Below are 16,841 nucleotides of genomic sequence, written 5' to 3'. Positions count from 1 at the left end.
TATTGAATTCTTAGGACAACTTTTGAAATGCTCCTTGAATTTCTAATTCCAACTTTACCCCCATTCTGTTAATCCTATTTGCAATCCAAATTCTGAATTCAATTTCTGACATATTGGCCATTTGTTTATGAATGGGATCTTCTGGTATATTCGCCTTGTTGTTCCTTGGGAGAGTTGATCTACTCTGATTATTCATGTTGCCAGAGTTTTTCCCTTGATTCTGCCCCATGATTATTTTTCACCATTTGGCTAGATAAGCAGATAATGTAAAATTGGGTTGGGGGCTCCTGGAGTAAAGATTAACCAGCCCTGTGCCCAAGAGCTGGTACTGGTGACTGCAGGTTTTCCCCTACAGTTTTGCAAAGGACCCGTACAGTACTGCAGCCTGAGACACTGGGGACCTGCTTGGTGTGGTGGGGCTAAGTGGCTCTGTCTTGTTTTCAGCTGGTCTCTTTCCAATCCTAGTGAATCAGTAACTCTCAGCTATGGAGAAATACCACCAACTAAGACGCCCTGTTCCCCACAAGCAACAACTGGAAAAGGAAAATCAAACCTTCCCACAACAACACAACCATGGTACCACCTTGGATGGTCCTCAGGTGATTGGCTCAGGTCAAGAGTTCCAAATCAATTGTCCCAGTCAGCACCCAGTCTCAAGTGGGAGAGTTCAAAAGGTCTCTAGCAACTAGATAGCAGGGGTCTGCTGGCAGTTCAAGTATGACTTGCTCCAGTGCTCTGTAGAGTCAGAAGGGCTCAAGGATATTTTTAGAGCCCAGAAGGCCACGTTTATCTTTCACCTATTTTTTTTTCATTCCAAGCTACAGAAGAAAATATATTTTAAGCTTGACAAGTGAAGGCTCATTTGGGGATAACTACTACTTCAATTACTACTCTCAGGGTTAAATTAATAACTCTGGCATATTATAAAGCTTTAAATGTAATTTTGAGCTCCACTCTTCCTAGCATATTTATGTTAGTTTTTGTTTCATCCTGTGTGTTTGTGTTGGTTTTCTTCCTTTCTCTGTAAAATATGTCACTACTAATCATTATGGGTTATTGTTCATTGACACTGGAAATAAAAGCTGATGTTTGCCAAGCCATCCTAGTTATGACTTTTTTTTTAATATCCCACTTTGAACTAGAATCTAAAAAAAAAAAAATTCTAAAACCTTTTTCAAAATTAAATGGTACTTTACACATAGCACATCATTGACAGATTGACCAAGATTAAAGAAAACTTTAAGTTTATTACTATTTTCTTAATGTGACATCAGAAGAGAAGAATATCCCTAAGCTTTCCATTATTGAACTCTGAGTTTACAAAACAAGAATAAGCTTTTCATCACCAAAATGCAAAAACTATCTGAACTGGCTGCTGCATTCATTCTAGCTTTGTTTTAATTTGGTGCTAATTCTCTAATTTGCTCATTCATTTTCTCTAACCACCTAATTAATGCTGAAGGAAGTCCTTCACAGGCTTGCCACTGAGCACTCTAGGCCTTAGCACAAGGAAAAATTCCTTAGCTGTGTTTCCATCCCCATGCCTGTGCTAAAGCCAGGAACCAGGAAGCTGTATCTACAAACCATTACAAAACCCACACACTTGAGCACTCACACCAGCACAGCCAGGACAGCTAAGCCCGCCACAGACGCTTTGTCAGGCCAGCATCACACTGTGTCTCAGTCCACTCCCTCACAGCATCAGCCTCCCCTCCCTTCTGTGATAAGGGCATGTTTCTGATGAATCCAGATGCATCTTTCTGAGCCTATTTAGTGTGCTTCTGCAAAAATGTCACAACAAATACAACCACTGGAAGTTTTAGGTCTTTATTTAGAAAAGCAGAAAACAGAGTGTCACTGAACCTCACAAGTCTCACAATGTAAATGTGTGAGAAACATGGCTGAACAGAGCCCAGTGGTAGGTCCCCACTGTGCCACCTCAGGAAAGCCCCTGCCTCACTGGAATCATAACCTCAGATGTACATAGCAATGCTCCAAATGCTGTGACCTTTCCTCTTGCAACTCATTCATTTCCTCAGTATTTTTTTTTCCCCTCAGTATTTTTTGAGCACCTATTATGTGCTAGGCACTGTCCTGGAAAGGCTCAGCCCTCCTGGGGCCTATACACTGGGGAGGAAGCAAACAACTGAACAGGTAAGTAGACTCAGATACAGAGAACAGAGGAGGAAGGGGCTGTGGGAACAGCCTGGGAAAGGTGGCTGAGACGGGCAATGACAGCCTCCCCAGACGGACACTGGGGACAAGCGCTGATGAGGGCGGAGCCAAAGGGGCTTTGTGAGGTGGGGAAGGGACAAGAGATCACAGCAGAGAGGGGAGAGAGCAGGGCTCACAGAGTGCTGAAAATGTGGGATCCATCCGCTATTCTGTATTGTAGCTGCCCCAGCTAGATGGTCAAGGTCAACACCATCAAGGCAAGCCCTGCCAACAGCACACACCCTTGATATGACCAGATGATGATGGCTTTTAACTCCTGTGTCTTCCTCCAGGAAACCATAACTCCACTCTAGTCATAAAAAAAGACTTGAACAAATACAAGTTGAGTCACATTCTATAAAGTACATGCTGAACCCCCTCAAAACTTCAAGGTCATCAAAAACAAGGAGAAAACTGTTAGAGCCAAGAGGAGCCTAAGTAGACAGGACAGCTAAATGCAATGAGGTGTCTCCAGTGGGGTCTGGGAACAGAAAAGGGGCATGAAGGAAAAACTGAGAAAGTCTTAGGGAGAAGGCCTTTAATCAGTAACCATGCAAATGTGCCCCGCTAATACCTGGAGTCAGCAATGGGAGTCTGGGCACAGGCGTGCAGGAACTCGACAAGTAAGACAGGCTAGTCTAAAATGTTTTTAGAATATTTTGTTAAAAAGATTGAAAAGTTTTCTGTCTAGAAATAATGGCTCTGAAATAAAATTACAGTAGACAAACAAGAAAAATGGATGTGAAACCAGGTGAGAGGTGAAGAGTTGAGGATTTAACACTCCCCCTCCACCCCTGCTGAGTGGGTTACCAAATCGATTGGGCCCTCCAGACAGACATTTCACTTCTTCGAGACTCCAAATAATTGTGTTTCCCCCATCGGCTCTAGTCCTTTCCTCTAGGCCCACAGACTACCAGGAAACAGTCTGGCCAACAGTCCCGCAAGGAAACAGTCTGGATAACAGACCCAGAAGCCCTCACAGAGGGCTCTCCTGAAGCATGCTCTGTGCTGGGTTCTGAGCCTCCCTCACCCACAACCTGCATGGCCTTGAGTGTCCACGGTGTGTCTCCAGGCTGGTGGCCTGAACAACTGTCAAGGAGAAGGGTCAGAGGTGACAGCACCTGCCTGGTATACACACAGGCCACAGATCTGAGGAGATGCTCCAGTGGGCTGCCTGCCACACCTGTCCCTGGTACCTCCCTCACTGGCTCTCTGCTTCCTAAGCGCTCCGACCATCCTGACCTCCAGACAGGGCCCTAGGCAGCCTCCCCATCAAAGAGGACCCTCTGTATGAACTGAACTGCTCATCGGGCCTCTCGTCCTCCCTCCTTTGCCATCTCTGCAGCCTAACCCAGCACCAATACCCACAGATTCCTCAACAAAAGACACTGACAACTTCCAGCATCCACAAAGAAAGACAAGACTGGGCTAATGCAAAATGACCTCACCCCTCAGGAGCAGTTGGCTTGTACATCTGAGAAAGAAAAGGACCAAAAGTCAAGGAGACAACTGCAAATAAAAGATGTGAAGAGAATGATTCTTCACTCCTGAATATTTTTAATTCCACACCTTTAGAAATAAACCATTTTAACCTAGAAATTTAAACCAAGTCTTTAAGGGCCATGATGACTATGGAACTAATACCTATTGGAAATTAAAATTTCATAAATTTGGTCTCCAAGAAGTATGATTCTGCACCTCCCATTTATGTCTTAGCTGTGGACCCTCAGCTCCTGGAGGACATGGTCTTCAGCTGAAATCGATCCCACACAGCCTTTTACACACAGGGATAGATGTGGCCTCCCTTCTCAGAGCTTTTCCTAATGTTATTTAAACCCTGTCTCTGGGATCACTCTTTTCTTTTCCAGATGACTATGCACATGCATATTTTGAGTTTTAGTGGTTTCTTTTTTATTTTAAATAAAGCAATTAGCAAGTGATAAAGGTGATTTGATTTGCATAGATAATGAGAGTATTTAAAAGTGGTACCTAATATCAACTGAGGAAATCTGTTCTTTATTTAGAGAAAAATGAGAATTTATTCACCCAATCAAGACAAAAATGAAATCAAGAAAGAAAACATACATAGGAGGACAGTGTCATTCCAGTAAAGAAACTGAACAAAACCACACAGGCCATGCTTCCCTCTAAATGTTTAAATTTCCACCTTCTTCTGCAGAGCACCGTCTTCTCCCAGTCCTGGTAGAGAGGTAAGCACCTGGTCTCCCGTAGAAGGGGGTGATTTCAGTTTCTAAAATGACGAACTTAATGAAGCTCGTGAATCCTATAAAAATGCAGGAATGGTAAAAAGTAAAAGTAAAAAAAAGCATTTAAGGTAAAAAATATAGCTTTTCCCATTTGAGCTAAAATTGCAACCACTCCATATTGTATAAAATTGCTTACAAAAGCTCAAAAATCTAAACAATAAACACAATCTAAGTGTCCCTAAATTATCATAAAATGTATAAAAAGATATAAAGAGGGACCAGAGGGAAGGCAGTGGGACTGTGTGTCACAGCAGCGAGTAATCCATCACCACATAAGAATCACCCTTCTGGGTGAACTCTCTTTTATCAACAGTTGGTCTGGAGGGGGAGACACAAGGCAAACAAAACTCTGCAAATTCTTCTTGAGCATTTAACATGCTCCATCTACCTGAGCTCTCTGTAGGGCTCCAGTGCAAATAAGGAGGCAGATTCCTCAGGGCAGAAAAGGCCTCTGCCAGCTTGGTGCCACCTCTAGGTTCAGGCTCTGTACCCCACTCCCTTATCGATAGTGTACTGGGTCAAATAGTGTCCCCCAAAAGTTCATGTCTACTCGAAACTGCACAATGTTATGTTATTTGGAAATAGGGCTTTTGCAGATGCAAATAGTTAAATCAAGGTCATACTGGATTAGCGTGGACCCTAATCCAATGACTGATGTCCTTAAAAGAAGTTCAAGGGAAAATACAGAGACACAGAGAGAGAACCCTGTGTGACCCCTGAGGTGGATGCGGGAATGATGCTTCCACAAGCCAAGGAATGCCAAGGGCTGCCAGCAGCTACCAGAAGCCAGGAGAGAGGCCTGGCGCAGACTGTCTGTCAGAGCCTTGTGCAGAAGAACCCAACCCACAAACACCTTGATTTTGGACTTCTGAGCTCCAGAACTTCAAGACTAAATTTCTCAGGTAGTAATTCGTTAGATGTAGATGGTAACAATGACCACAACTATGGTAATGAAAATCCCCTTGGTCACAGTGTAAGGACTTAATTCACAACCATTATTAATGCAATTATAAATAAATACATATATATACAGGGTGTCCATAAAGTTCCTGTGCAATTAAAAGTTGTCTATTATATGTATGTATGTTACATATATATATATACACCCACACACATACTTCTTGGGGCACCCTGGCAAATACTTAATGAAGCCCCTTCTCGTGAAGAGATTTGAGCTTAGGGTTCTACCTGTCAGTTATATACTAAATATTTATTTATTGGATGCCCCAAAATATTCAACACTTTGAACTAGACACCATGGGAGGCTAAAACCAGTTAATAAAATGTAGAGGAAGAAGCTCTACATTTTACATTCAGATGTTTTCCCAGATAGATGTGATACATTTCACACGATACTGACATTTATAACCAAGTAGACAATGTATTTGTTTAATCAGACAAAATCACCAATAGTTGACTATTTTTGAACTTCCAAACACAGCTATTTCATATGGTTTAGGTCAAGGGTTGAAAATTACAGCTAAGGGCAGCGCCTGGGGTTCAAAGGAATAAAGCGCCGGCCCCATATGTCAGAGGTGGTGGGTTCAAACCCAGCCCCGGCCAAAAACTGCAAAAAAAAAAAAGAAAACTACAGCTAAATCCGGCCGACTGCTTGTCTGTGTAAATACAACGTTACTGGCAGGTGGCCAAGCCTACACGTGTGTAGTCAGTCTCTAGGGAGCTGCAGTCACACCACAACAGCAGGCCTGAGTAGTCACAGCAGAGCCCACGCAGCCCTCTGTGCCTAAAACTTTGCTATCTGGCTCTTCACAGAAAAACTTTGCTGATCTCTAATTTCACACAGTATCAAATGACTGGCAGCCAGATTTCAGAAGCAGGCAAATCAGGGGGAAAAAAGCGTCCTGACCTCTGTGTCCATCAGACAGCTCAGACACAACCTGGGACTTAGAGAGAAGCTGGGTTCTGATGGGTAAATGTTTCTCCAAGCCAAGGCCAAAAGGGAGAAAGACCATGAGAACGGCTGTGGTGGCCTCTGGCCCCAAATGCCGGGAATACCTCACCACTAGGACAACCACACGCACCCCCTCGAGTCCAGGCCCTGTCCCTGCCGGAGCCTCACAGGAAGCAGAGCTGGAATGAAAAGTGTTTGATAAGGTTTCAGAGAGATCACAATTCTTTGAACACCAGACTGAGTAAATAGTATATGTTTCTTCTTTAAGCATCAATCAATAGAGGGATGTGTGAACAGTATGATAAAAGTGGTATATTAAGAAAATTAATTTCTGATAGACATGAAATAATTGAGTCTTGAGCTAAAAACTGTATTAAAATATCTGTCCTTGTGGCCCTTTCCAGGGTTGTATCATGAGGAATAATTACTCCAATGATTGCAGTAATTCAATTTGAAAATATTATAGAGTTCCAGAGAATTGGGAACCCCTTTGGGGTTATTATCAAATAGAAAAGTAATCAAAAGAAAAGTAATCTTCTTCATTAATAAGCCACACATTACATCCAAATCATGACCTGCTATAAAGCTTCCATTGTCACTGACCTGCAAAGTTCCTGCTACCAAATGCTTCCCAGGGATATATAAATATAGAAGGCAGAGGAGAACTTGCCTGAATCAGGAGGACCCTCCTTCTTTTCCATTCACTTCAGTTATCCAAAAGCATTTTATTAAAACTGGTAATAATAAACATTTAAGTTTAGGATTAAGCTAGAAAGCCAAACAGGATGTATTGTGTATAAACCGATAGCTAAATAGAGATTTGCATGTTTATATGCCTGAGATTAGGTGTCTCTTCAGCCACATCTATGAGGGCTATGATAGGGGAATATAGTTTATTGATTTTATCAAAACCATAATAATTAGCAGGAGACGTTAATTATGTAAACCACCCGTCTCCTGCCCACTAAAGACTTTAGCTTAAAAAATAAGAATTTACCTACTCAGAGAGGCTGACCTAGAAGACAGCTGCTCCTGAGATTGTAAAGGTGTTGAGACTTAGTTACACTGCAGGGATTTCTTCCCCTGATCTTTTCAGTAACTTACAGTCACGAGAGCCCTGGGATGACAGCTTGGCTTCAGGCTACAAGTTCATGTCCCTGCTTCACTCCTTGCTGGTGGCTGGTGAGACAGGGCCTGCAGGGAGCAGCCAGAGGGCCAGGATTCTGGTCCCAGTGTCAGCACTCATAGTCACATGATCTGCTTCCCCCACCTGAACTTTAGATGACCACCCCCAAATCAGAGAAGCTATCCCCCATATGGCCTTATCTGTGTTAGACAAAATAATGCATTAGTAAAAAGACACAGTGGATTTTGATGTCTCACATTCTTCTGCTTTGCCATCACAAAATTAACTGAAAGTCAACATTATTGCTGATCATCCTGGGGACAGGCATCTGTCAGGGACCTGTAAGGTGGACGGGATACTCTATGTAGGTGAGGTAAAGAGAGTGTCACCCTGAGAGCAGAGGCCAAGGGGGAGCGCAGGGCCAGGGCTGGTCACAGTGGACAGAGGAGGCCAAGGGGGAGCGCAGGGCCGGGGCTGGTCACAGTGGACAGAGGAGGCCAAGGGGGAGCGCAGGGCCGGGGCTGGTCACAGTGGACAGAGGAGGCCAAGGGGGAGCGCAGGGCCGGGGCTGGTCACAGTGGACAGAGGAGGCCAAGGGGGAGCGCAGGGCCGGGGCTGGTCACAGTGGACAGAGGAGGCTAATGGGGAGCACAGGGCCGGGGCTGGTCACAGTGGACAGAGGAGGCTAATGGGGAGCACAGAGCCAGGGCTGGTCACAGTGGACTCAGCTACCCCCTCCAGGCCTGATGGGACAGAAGGAGGGAGCATTTGTGGGTCCAGGGCATGCTGAGGCCTTGGGTGGAAGGAGGTTGCTGGCCTTAGAGAATCCCCAGGGCACAGCCCTCCTGCCTCCCATCCTATCCACAGACCCCAGGGGCAAAGCCAAGCAGAAGCAGGAGGCTAGCAAAGCTTTGATGCCATCCAGAGCCTGGAGAAGGCTCCGGAGGATCTGACAGGACAAGCAGAAGACGCCCAGCATACACAGACAGGACATCACTAACCTCTCTTTAGCTTTTCCTACCATGAAGAGATAGCTGCTCTTATGCAAAGTGGAACAACTTCTCAGCCCTGGCTTCATTTTCAGTGCTTTCTGCTTTGTCTTTCCACCTCTATTCCCTCTCCGCATAGGCCATTCCCATGCAGGTGACCAAACAGAGGAGGCGTTCCAACTGCACCCTGCAAAGCGCTTCTGAGTACAGACCAAACCACACCTCAGTTCACAATGGGAATGTCTATGCATTGAATCATCGCAACAGTAATGCCTGCTAACATCACAGACTGTTCACCACGAAACACGCAGTCCATCTGCATTGACAGTTTCTAACACGCATAAAACTCCTAATGCGCAGGGACTGCTCTGATGACTTCAGAACTGAGGAAAGGGAGGCACAGAGGGATGGAGGGTGTTGCTCAAGTCCTTGCAATTAGGAATTGGCAGGATCTAACTCCGTAAGCTACTCTCATAACCACCATACTCCTTACGCTGACTTGTAAATTATAATGAAAAGGTCTAGAAGACCTTGATATTTAAAAAAAAAATCCCACAACTGATCTTCATGGAGTAACAAAGTTCACTTGAGTGAAAAGGATCGCCCGTTTTGTAATGTCTACCTTTGACATTTGCATGTCGCATTTGCACAAGTGCCCACATGTGTGTTTCCAAGCTCCTTCTTCATAGAAATAGAGTAGGATTGACTTAGGCAAGTGATCACACATTCATTTTGTTAGTTCCCACGCACCCGGAACACGAGGAATGGTGCAGCAGGTGGTACTTTCTACAGATGACTGCAACATAGCCTCCCCTCCCATGAATTCTCCTGCAGTGTGCCTTGCCACTTGCCCTAAGGCAAGCCCACCATTTGTCCAACCCTGCAAATCCAGGTATGTCCTAGGACTTCTCTTCTGGATAGAACACAGTGGAAATGGTTCTGTACCAGTTCTGGACACAGGTGTAAAGTGGCCTGGAAATTTTCATTTCCCGTCTCTTGAAGCTCATGTATTTATATGAGTGAGGTTTCACGGTGGACACCACATGACTACAGCTGCAAGACAGTCCCAAGGAGAACCACCCAGCTGAGCCCAGTCCACCCAACGAATGGTGGAACACAGCAAATTGTGGTTTAGAGTCACTAAATTATGGGATAATTTTCTGTGTAAAAAGAAATCCACAGAACAAACAAGTTTACTGATTGAATGTCTTTTTCTTTTGACGAGAGAGAAAAGAGAGCCCTAAGCTGGAAGTAAGAGAACCACATTGTTTGCTTACATTCCCAGGTAAAAAAAATTAATTTCACCCAGAATCCAGGAACAGGGGTGTCCAGTCTGCACCCCACAGTCCACCTGCTGACCGGCTGATTTTATGAGGACTTTTTGCTTATCCATGGTGTCAAATATCACGAAAACTATGCACAGAACTTTTTTTTTTTTTTTTGCTTTTGTTAGTCTTTGAAGTCCTTCTGTATTAAATGTGTGCCCTGAGACAACTCTCCCAGTACGTGGCAGAAAAGTAAAAAAGGTTGGACACCATTACTAGAAAGTTTGAGAAAAACTTGGCTCCATAGTTAAGTTGTTCTTAGGACACAGTGATTTTATTTGCAGGACTTGGTACTTAGAAAAAAATCCCTAGGACTAAGCAGAAGAGCTGCCTTTTCTGAATTCCCAGCCCGTGGGAGCTCTACATCCAGATGGTTCTGGTTATTACAAGTCATCCCTTCCAGTTCTGAAAGCACCACCAGCTGTCAGCTCCATCAAAGGTCTGAGGAACCACCGCCTCCCTGCAACCGTGTGTTCTAGGGATGGTGGCCAGGCTCAGTGAGAAGGGCTTCCCACCTCCTCCTCCCGCCAGCTCTGCCTCATGCCATTTCCACCCTGCATGACTGAAGCAAAAGCCACCCTCCACCCGGCCTTCTCTCTGGCTTGTCAGCATCTTCCCAAGAGGTCAGGATCCCACTTGGCCAGCCCTGGTGGGCAGCTTGCCCCTGCCCGGGAAGCTGAGGGCAGCTCACCCCTGCCTGGTCACCACCAGCTGCACAGCTCCTCCTAGCAGCTTCCGGATACTGGACTGTGGCCTTTATGTCATGCTGAGCACTGAACCGAAATTACCACTAATAAATTTCAATTAAAACAAAATAAAAATATGTAATGTTTTTATGCCAGGAATATTTCAGACATTGACCTATAGGCCTCTGCCAAGAGTATTAAGACATCTTCTGAACCGGGGCCAGAAATTTTTTTCTTCTTTCCCATTATAAACTAGTAACATGCTTTCATACACTTGCTTCTCCCTAGGATTCAAATCCTTATAAAATTCCATAGCTGCTTTTGAAAGTAACTATGAACTCAGCTTCCCATCATTCATTCATTCTCTTCAAAGCTCCTCAGCAAGAGGTCAGGTGGGGGGCACAGGAAATGTGGAATAAAAGTTCTTCTTGGTAACCTGAGCTACTGCTAAATTGTCTTTCTGTGCTTTAATACACACATTCCCCACTTTACTCCCCCTTGCACCATGTAGAACTATAGCCTTCAGAGTGGTCATCTGAAACCTAAGTGCCAGAAAATGCAAACAGTGTCCCGTTCAAAAAGACTCACTCACTACTATCCAACAAGGCTTAATACCCAGTGCGGCCTCTGCAGGGCAAAGTCAAGGAGGGTGCAGGGGTTTCGCTAGTGTCAGGCATTTATTCATAACCCCCCATGCTGCTCTGGATGGCTACCTTCTCTGGGCCTTCTAATTTTTTTTTTTTTTTTTTTAGTTCAGATTAATATGAGAGTACAAATTTTTAGGTTACATTGTTTGCATTTGTTCAAGGTAAAGTTCAAGTTGCAGTTGTGTCCCGCACCCAGGAGGTGGGCCAGATACCCTACATTGTGCTCATTAGGTGAGAGGTCCCCAAACCTTTTCCCGTCTTCCCCCACCCCCTACTTTGTGTTTTTTGCTCACATGGGGTAGAGTTGTTTACCATACTAGATCTCATAATAGAATCAAACATTTCCACAGTTGTATATCAGAAGCAAAGCCAGCAATTCTTTGCTGTTCTGGGTTATGTCATGAAGGGACAGGTCATATGTTAAATAAGTAAAACTCACGTTCACACACGGCTGCTGGTGACTGGAGGAGAGTTCAAGCATTTCCATGTAGACTGACATGCAGTTTGCACGTGTAGAGTTTTTTGAGGTTGCACTTAACTTGATGGATAATTACAGTATAAATACATTTATCCAAATTAAACATTCAAAAAGAAAAAAGAAAACAGATGCATAATTTATAAGCTCTTCTGGTCTCAACACACTGACCCAAAAAGAAAACAAAAACAAACTCCTTTAATATCCTTTTCTTCACATTTGGCAAAACGCATCCCCAAATGAACAAGGTGCTACTTTTTCAAGTTTACATAAAAGGACTAAAGGAAGAAAATGGAATGGGAGTTAGCTAATTCTTCTGTTTCACCAACGCCTATATGATGAGGAGTGAGTAATGGACTGAATTTGCTGGCAGCTTGAGAAATGTAAAAAATCTTTTGCATTCTGATCACTCATCTCAGGTAAGAGCAGCACTTAGGCTATTCAGGGGTCTTACAGGAGAGAGAAATGATCCTTCTCCAGAGCACAGAGTCTAATCAGGGAATCTTGATCAACACACTGGAATCACTTTAAAAAGGAGCTTTCCAAGAAATCCACAGTCCTTGCTGAGGAGCTCTGAAGCCAGAAAGAGAGGGAGCTGGAGCGCTGCCTGTCCCCCGGGGAGGCTCCTCAGAAGCCGGTGGTAAGTGGCTTAGTTATCTAACTCTCCAGCTCCAATTTTCTTTTTCACGTCCTGAGGCTCTTCCATTTCTGGGAAGGTCGGCTTCCCCTTCTTTATCCCAACTGCAAAGTATTTTAGACACAAGAAAAGACCATTCTACAACGAAGGTGGATAAGGTGGGTTTTGTCCCTGAAAAACACCAGAAAACATGTCGTACATATGGGACCTTGTGCACCTCAGAGATCCTGAGCATGTCAGAGACCCAGGGCTCTAAGTCCAGCACTCTAAAGAAAGGGCCCCCAGGGCAACGTCTCAGAGAAGCAGCCGGCTCTGAACTTGTCTGTGATCCGGAGAAGGAAGCCTGGGAGTAGCTCTATCTTTTTTTGAGCAATCTAGAAGCCACTTCTGATTTTCAGGCCACCTATACTTGCAGAGAACTCCATCTGCAGACACCACGGGCTGGCTACATATGGCCTGATGGACACATCAGGATACCCTTAGAAGGACGGTCACTCCACGGTTCTCGGTGGGAATCAACAGTGGATCCCTGTGGCTGGGCATGCACCTTCTAAATCAGCAAAGCTCCCTCCAGCCCGAGCAAGCGAGGAAGCCCTGTCCGGGCAGGTAGATGCAGAGGTCTGTTTCTGTCTTTCCCCGTCTCCACACCCAGTTCTCTCCCTCCCTGCTGCACCCCTGCGGGAGGTTCCCAGGAAGCCTCCATGTCTGATTAAACCTGCAGCATCAGTTCAGACTCTCAAGGAACATTAAGGAAAGTCATAGTCAGGACAGGACAGGGGACACCAGACTAGAAAACAGACACCAAGAGAACAAAACCGCCTCTGGGCCTAAACACTGTCTTCCCAGGGCAGGACCTGAGTTCCAAATGCTACATTAGAGCTAGACAACAAGACGACAAAGGACTGTCCCGCTTAGAGCCGGACTCAGGGTCAGCCCCTCCAGAAGAACACACCAGGTCACCAGGTGTCTGTGAAGGCCGAGGAAACACCTGGAGACAAACTACCTGGAGACAAGAAGATAAACTGGACCACCCAGCAGCGCCTCCCAGACTCCAGAATCCCGTGGCAGGGTCCTGCCAACCGGAAAGCCATCGACGCTCAGGAGTGAGGAACAGTAATTCAACCAAATGCTTTTCCCTTCCCTAGACTCAACCCTACCCCCATCCACCATGTCAGTCTGAATTAGCACAACAGAAAAGATTTATCAGAATAAAGCTATTAAAAATAGCCTATCCTTTTATAAATTATGGATTACTTACAAGTGAACAACAACAACAAAAAAAAAACTTAGGGAAAAACAGCAGTCAATGGACGCTGCAGAGGGACAGCTGTGTCCTGCATGTGTGTTTAATAATGAAGATTTCTCCAAACGAGGGGAAATGCAAACATAATTCGTTCAAAGACAAACAGCCATTTGTCTCTGGGATGATTGGGGGCCACACATGTATCTGTATCACAGAGGGTAACTGTATCTTCACTTTCCCTGCAGATGAAAAGCTGCTGTGAAAACCAAGCTCTTTCTCCACCAGGCTTCTCCTTTGGCCCTTTTTCATGTAAACAAAACAGAAGAGGAAAATACTCTCAGCTGTTCCCCTTCCTGTCCCCTACCAACATGATAAAAATGTCACTGTTAGGTAGGAAGGCTCCTCACTACCCAGAGGATCGTCCGAAACTTCTCCCACCTTTATACAGCCATCCACGTTGGGCTGAGCACCTAATTCCAAACCCTCTGACCTCTTTGTTCATAATTACAGGCTGTCCTTTTGTTTTCTCCAAAGAATGAAGTGTTTGAACGAAGCCATCAATCTTAGTGTTAGAAGTAGGTTGACAATTCGAAGAGGTTGAATGTGCCCACTTGTCTTAGGCCATGACACTTTGGTGTCCAAGATACCAGTACTAATTTTGGATTATTGGAAACAGTCCACCACAGGACACATTTGAACTTGATAAAAATAGCCTGGCTACCCCTGCAAACATTTAAACTTACTATGGCATCAACAGAGAAGTGCTTCTAGTGACAAAACTGGCTGGTTCCTCTGGAATACAGGAAAGCGGTAGAATTTCATGATACGGAATTGGGGAGGCCGTAAGATTTTTAAAATAGATTGTTCACTTTAGAACTGAAGGGTAAATAGTAAAAGATTATTAATACAGGCTTTAATGTCTTTTCTATAAGTATAAACAGACCATGTTGTATATTTTAGGTATAAAATATCCATCTAAAAAATTCAATATGAAACAACCGATAATTATTTTCAGAATACTCCCTGGGTCTTCACTCTACTTGACTATGGAGCCTAGAATTAAACACATTCAATTAATCATTTGGAAGTTAATATGAGAAAAGGAAATAGCTAATAAACTCCCAATTGCTCAGAAAAGCAAAGCATTTCAAACACATATACTTTACAAGTTTCATACGTACCTCTAATTATGTCTTTAAAGGAATTCCATTAGCCTGCTACCAATTCTTAAAAGTCTAAGGCCACATTATTTTATATAAATACATCTACAAAAACCTATTTCTTCCCACATATAGGAAAGACACAAAAGAAGAACTTAGGGGGCACTCATGCCCCCCTCCACCAAGTTTTTAAATATCTGGCATGAACTGGAACATATTTGGGTCACATGGCAATTATCAAGCCAAAGGGCCAACTAGCAGAAAGAAGTCACAGCCAGCCCCATAGCTGGGTTTAAAAAGACACACTCAGCTACCACTGGGACTTTTCCTTATGGACGCAAACAAAGCAAACTACTTGTATGTACTCTTATATTAATCCCAGGGGAAAAAAAAGACACACTAGCCTGAAAAAGAGTAGATATAAGCAAGCAATCCCACAAACTTTCAAGAAAGCAGCCTTCCCTAACATGCTTTTGATTTGTTTTCATGGTTTAGCCCTGCAGGCTTAATTAAACCCCTTAGCCAATTCTGTGTTCCCTCAAAAGTGCAATTAAAGAAGCATCCACAAAGGCCTCTTGGCCCTGAGGGTGTCCCACATGAGTCCCCATTAGGAGCAATTCACTAATTGTCCCTTTGTCAGGCTCCTAAGGTGATTCCGCCAAGCTGCCAGCCTTGTTCTCAGAGCCATCTCCAACAACCGGGAGGCAGGAAGTTTGGGCCGAAAAGCCAGGTTTTCAGAGAATGTATACTTTTAATTAAAAAACAAAAATTTAAAAGCCTATTGAAAGGCACTTAGCAACAAATTCAAAACCACATTAAAGTTCACTTAAGACCACTGCTAATGAAAGGGGCTCTTAGTAACAGATCATGAGGGGACACCATGGGGGCCACAGTGGAGCCCACTCAAAGGGGCAGGCTGGCGTTCCCCAGCTGTGTCCCCCTGCCAAACTGGAATGTAATGTTTCCTGGCTCTTCAGTAGGTCACAAGCCATCTCAGGAGGAGGAACAGGAAAACCAATGAGGACTCCTTAGGAGGGAGGTAACACTCAGGGGGACCCTCTTTAATTCAGGGAGATCCCCCCCCTTTCCATGTCCCTTTCTCCTTCTCCCCATGAAGGGAGAGACCCAGCGAGCTGAGCAGCTGGAGACCTCAGTGGTGCATGAACTGACACTCTGGAGAACAGCAGAGAAAGACCTGCCCCGTCCTGTGTCTGCCCTCCAAGCCTGAGAGCCATGAGGCCTCTTTCCTTTCCAGAGAGACAGGAACCCAGTAATCAACCACTAGGAGAAAGACTGAGACTTTGCTGGAATATCAAGCTCTCCAGGTCACAAAGATCAAATGAAGAATCACCAGGCCTTCCCTTTCTCAGACACGCTCTAAACCCCTCCTGCTTCCCTCCATGAAACAAAGCAAACACATCAAATAAACCTCAGAACAGTCTTTGAATCTGGAGTGTTTGGTTTTCTCTTATAATTAATTTCTACATACGAGGAAAACCATCCCTTTTAAATATGATGTAGAAATTGGGAAATACCTTTATCCCTCATCAAAAACTTAGGATGTGCCATGCCCTGTGGATTCTCGTCCCTGGGTTGGGCCAGTCAATCTTCCCTCAGCTCTGGTCCAAGTTCAAAGCATTAATTTCTCCCAGCCGACCTCAACAAACAAGGAGTTTGTCAATAAACATGCCTTTAAAAATGTCTTCCAGGTATTTTAACGGAGAGGGTGCATGACCACAGTGAAAAGTGACTGCTGTCCTGACTTGTCTGTTTACAGAGTCAGGAAGGAAAGTCCACGCTTTTAGCTTCCTCCAGGAAGTTCTAGAAAGTGAACCTGAGGGCAGAGATTCTTGGGTCAGGGCTGAGATGGGGGGCTTCTTTGAAGGCCCTTACGCTGTTCCCACCTGTCAGCCATGTGGTAAGTTCCCTGCTGTAAGCCCTGACTGGCTCTTCTCTGTACCAAGACACACCTCCAGGAGGTGGAAACTCAGCAGGTGGCCTACAGAAATAGTTCAAAGTTAAATAACATTTACAGGCATAAGCTTTCAAGTGAATGAATCTCTGCAATTCTTACTCGCCAGCTTGCAGTTTCCTGAATGATTTCTTTTCACAAGCTGGTGCTGGAACCTAGGAATTCCATCGCTGCTGGCAGGCAGAAAG

General features: G+C 44.6%; 1 protein-coding gene across 2 annotated transcripts in view; it reads right to left on the bottom strand.

Moving 5' to 3' along the window:
* The window catches only part of SEMA5A (semaphorin 5A), a 475,532-nt gene that overhangs the window by 447,241 nt on the left and 11,450 nt on the right, over positions 1-16,841 (bottom strand). The gene's annotated exons all lie outside the window — the stretch shown is intronic.

Source organism: Nycticebus coucang, chromosome 1 (assembly GCF_027406575.1).
Source record: "Nycticebus coucang isolate mNycCou1 chromosome 1, mNycCou1.pri, whole genome shotgun sequence".
In the NCBI taxonomy this organism is placed as follows: domain Eukaryota; kingdom Metazoa; phylum Chordata; class Mammalia; order Primates; family Lorisidae; genus Nycticebus; species Nycticebus coucang.
The sequence above is the reverse complement of the archived record's forward strand: the minus strand, read 5'-3'. Positions and strand labels throughout refer to the sequence as shown.